The sequence below is a fragment of the Tupaia chinensis genome, unplaced genomic scaffold, assembly GCF_000334495.1.
Source record: "Tupaia chinensis unplaced genomic scaffold, TupChi_1.0 Scaffold145484_1, whole genome shotgun sequence".
NCBI lineage: Eukaryota > Metazoa > Chordata > Mammalia > Scandentia > Tupaiidae > Tupaia > Tupaia belangeri.
This window is the reverse complement of record NW_006205341.1, coordinates 999,506-1,004,019: the sequence shown is the minus strand read 5'-3', so window position 1 is coordinate 1,004,019 and position 4,514 is coordinate 999,506. Positions and strand designations below refer to the sequence as shown.

The window sequence follows — 4,514 nt, the reverse complement described above, 5'->3', positions numbered from 1 at the left end:
TACTCTGTAGAATACTAGTCAGCCATAAAAAAATAAATAAATAAACACATTTGTTGCATGTACATGTGCCAAGTCCTCATACGACAGAGGACAAGGATTGTGGCATAACCACACCTCTCTGGGGGGCTTGCTCTCTTGCCCTGGTCCAACGAAGCCAGTGGGGGGTGAACCCCAAGTGGAAGCGGTGATGGATTTAGAAAAGACACAGACACATACAGGTAAGTAGAGGAAAGCGGGGATCCAGCAGTCTGGGCGTCTCTGGTGGAGAACGCCATGGCACTGAGTTGTTCCCGGGTTTATCCTTTTTCAGAGCAGAGCCAGGTATTTTCCTTTACCGACTGCAGCTGTGGAGTTTCTTATATCTCATGGTTCCGAACAAGCCTCTCCCAGCCTTCGCTGGCTGGCGCCTGGCTTCCTTCAATCTGCGCTGGCCTGCAGTGCAGAGCGTGTCTTCATTAGCGCTTTCGCTGGCCCTGCAGCGTCAGCCCCAAGGCCATGTCTACTTTAAAGGTCACTAGGTTTTGCCTAGATCTCGCTGCTCCCTACACTCTCTTCCTCTCCAGTGAGTGCAAGTACCCTATGTCAATATTTTTAAAAAGACATACTGACGAGGGCAGGAAGGACACATCACCTGTGTCACCCCCTCACCAACCCTAGGTGGCATGGCATGAAGAGGGATACCTTCAGCTTGTGGAAGGGAGAAGGACATGAGTTGGGACATGTTCAGACCCCAACTCTTGGCCTGCCTCAGTGCAACACAGCAACTGTCATGTCCACACAGCCCCAGAACCCAAGTTAGTACCTGTAGGGCAAACCTTCAGGCCAGTCCTGGAGTCAGACTGGATCCCACCATCCTGGACTCCAGCCTTGTCTGATAGACTCAGTCTCCAGGCCCACCCCACATCCAGGGCAGCCCAGTAGTCCTTGGCATTAGGTCAGCACACACGGACCCAGCTTCAAGGCCTTTTCCTTGTGGATACAGGTCCAGGCTTGCCCAGTTTCAGACCACCCCTGTGGTCCCAGAATCCAGGCCTGCTCCAAGTTCCAGACCAACCTAGAGTCAGGTCTGCCAGCAACACCACAGGCCTCAGGCCCACCCCAGTGCTAGGGCAGCATCCCTAGCCTTGTGAACCTGGTCAGCACCCATGGGCATAGACTCTAGGCCTACCCAGTACCAGCCTGGTCTGTGCAGCCCCCATCCTCCAGCACACCCAAGGTTCAGGCTTATCCCAGCAGACTCCAGTGCCAGCCAGCCCCATGGGCCTAGGCTCCAGGTCAGCCCTCTTAACTCCAGGCACCAGGTCAGCACCATGATCCCAGGCTCTAGACTGGACCCTGCAGCACAGGCTTCTTGCTTGCCATAGCACCAATCTGGCCCCGACTTCCAGTGGACCCAGAGTTCAAGCTTATCCTGGTAGACCCCTGTGTCACACTGGCTCCCATAGACTGAGGTTCCAGGACCACCTCAGGTTCCAGGCCCATCTCAGTGAGCCCAGGCAGCAGGCCTATTCCAATATGTGGTTGCTGCTTCCAAACTAGGGCTCGAGGCTGAGCCTGTACTAGTCAGTGCTGTGGACCCTGGTGTCAGGGACAATAGCAGGTCCCCCCAGTGGATCCAGGCTCCAGGCCCAACCATCAAGCCCACTCATCGACTGACCCAGGCACGTGGCCAGCCTGCAGATTATGCCACGTGGCTTTCCCAGAACCTTTAGATGAGCCAACTCTCCAGAGAGAGATAGAGACAAAAGAGACAGGGAGAAGGGAAAAGCACCCCTCAGTGAGGCATGGTTATACCACAATCCCTTCTCCTCTATTTCTTCAGCTTGTTTGGACTTGGGGCACACACGTATGTGCACCTAATATGACTTTCTTTTCTTCTCTTTCGTTCTTTTCTTTTCTTTTCTTTTTTTTTTTTTTTAGGTTTTTGCCATAAGGCAGGTGCCATGCTAGAGAGACAGACGGTGAGAGGGAAAGTGAGAAATCATCCCCCTGGGGGATGGCCGTGACACAACCCCTTTTCCTCCGTTCTCCTTTTGGGATTTTGAGTGTACATGCATACGTGTCCTGTGTGATTTTCAGGCCATTGGGTCCAGGACTCAAACCATGGTCAGGCTGAGGGAGTCCAGCACCTTAACCATATACCACCTGCTGCTCCCAGAGCATGTTTGTTCAGCTGCCTGGGCTGGCACTTGATCGGCCATGTAGGACCCAGCTCCCCTAACCACTAGGCTACCAGGCCAGCCCCAAATTTAAATGAGTACAAATGGATATATAAAATGACTCTAATTGCTGAAAAGGCCATACTAGGTCTCTATCATCTGATTCTATTCTCAGAAAAACCTATTATGTGAACAAAAGTCTAATTTTTCTCACTTGTTACATCTTTAAATTGGCTTCTCCATGAGAATAAGAACCTCAGCCAAACAAAATTAAGTTTTAAAAAACGTATTTGTCTGAGAATTATCTATTTGTCTCCTCTGATTAGGTCTCAATTCTCAGTCAGACCATGTGTTTTTATATCTAAGCTCCCACTTGGCATGAGCAATTGTCACAGTCTCAGAGTCTAACAATTTGGCTGCACGTGTATTTATTGGGTCTGCTGGGTCTAATACTCAGGAAATGTACATATGCTTTGTCTTATAATGTGCTCTAGAAACCAAAACTGATGCTGGGAAAACCTTATGAAGCGAAGAATACTTTTTCCCCTCTTTGAAACTGGTAGTATTTTATGTCACCTTCTCAACTCTGCCCACTGGATGACAACTCTTTCACTGAAGTTCAGATCTTTGTTATTTGAGGCCAGAGCATTTAAGCCTCCGGGATTGCTTCAAGACCTGTGAGGGAGGAGTGGAGGAGGAGGAAAGCAGCGAGGAAATGAGGCTAGAAGGAGGGGTAGGGCTCTCTGACGAAGGGACTCTGAGAAGACAGTTATGGAAAATGACAGAAAGGCAAGCTCTCGGCACTGTGAGGGCTGTTCTCCACACAGGAACTAAACGGCATCAACTCGAGAGACAGGACACATAATAATACAAAAAGCATACGGCGCGAGAGAAAACGCTAGGCAGGAGGAACAGGGGAGAGAGACAAGCCAGCACAATGATAACGGAAGGCCGCGATGGAGGACAGAGCGGCAGTGAATCTGGTAGAGCGATAGGCAAACAGGCAGCTTTAATGAGGGGGGAGCCCAGCCATTGACAGCAGTGGGAGTGAGAGGGGGCAACAGGCTGCAGGGGGAATAGCCTTCAGCTCTGGGGAGAAGGGCGTAGACTGGAAGTGAGGAGCATCCGCACACACTTTCAGCACCCAAACTAGACACTTAGTTTGGGGACGGGGAGGAAAGTAGGTGGGGGAAGGTTCAGAAGGTTGTGACTAAATTATTCCTAGTCCTTACATTTCCTTTATGATATGATTCCCAACTCCTTTATTCCAGGAGGCAGGAATAGTATCAACAAAAGTGCATAGATGGGACATGACGAGGTATAGGGACAGGGAGTGACAGGGAGAGGACGCATTTAGTTAGATGGAAAGGTCAGAGAGGGGAATGGTGCTGGAAAAGACTAGGAATGGTGGAACAAGAAAGTGGGCTGCGGGGCCGGCAGGTGGCGTAGTGGATAAAGGTGCTGGGTTCCCACATGGCTGACCACAGTTCAAGTACTGGACCTGGCAACTTGCTCTCTCACTTTCTCTCTCTCTGTGCCTCTCTGGTCAAATTAAAAATAGATAAATTAATAAAGTAAGTTAAAAATAAAATAATTCTTTTAAAACATGCATAGGAGACGCCCCCACAAACCACAGACTGCGATGAGCACCCCAACAGTGCCTCTGGATCTGCAGTTGGTCCCACGTCAAAGACCCCAGTCCATGTTCATAGAGCAAAGAAGACAAAAACTCAAGGAACATCTGTTAAGAAGAAAAACAGGGTTTGCACACAAATAGGAAAATCAGATAATATCCAGTAGAAGAGAACAGAGAGTGATGACACCTGAGGTCCAGGTTGAAGAAGGGAAAAATGTTTGGAAACTTAAAACAAAAATGACTGATAAAAAAAATGCCAGTAGACCCACAGGGAGCAAAAATAATACAATAATGGGGAAAAATGTATTCCTTTAAAACCTTCAAATGAATTAACCGAATCAACTACACCAGTTGATACACATAATTTTGATGATGCCGATCAAACTCTGCAGTTACTACCGATGAAAGATGACCCCCCAAATCAACATATGACATTAAGCCAGGCATTTTACCTTAAGAATAATAATAAAAAGAAAAAGATCACTACAGACAAAACCAAAGCAAGATGTGAACATGCCCAAGAAACCTACCCTTGGATCTTATTGTGGCCAAATTGTATGGTCTAAGTTTCATTCATTTAGAAAGCCTCTCCAAGTTCTACGGTGACAAAGAAACTTTTAACCACTGTCTTGAACGTCACAAAGCCTCCACCTGTAAACACCAGCAGGGTAACAGTGAAAAGTGGTAGGTCCTCAAATACGGCAGCTACCACTAACCCT

At 48.4% G+C, this 4,514-nt stretch overlaps 1 pseudogene; it reads left to right on the top strand.

Annotated features, from left to right (window-relative positions):
• The first annotated feature begins 3,801 nt into the window (after nt 1–3,801).
• Nucleotides 3,802–4,514, top strand: part of LOC102479315 (cytoskeleton-associated protein 2 pseudogene) — a 2,758-nt pseudogene continuing 2,045 nt past the window's right edge.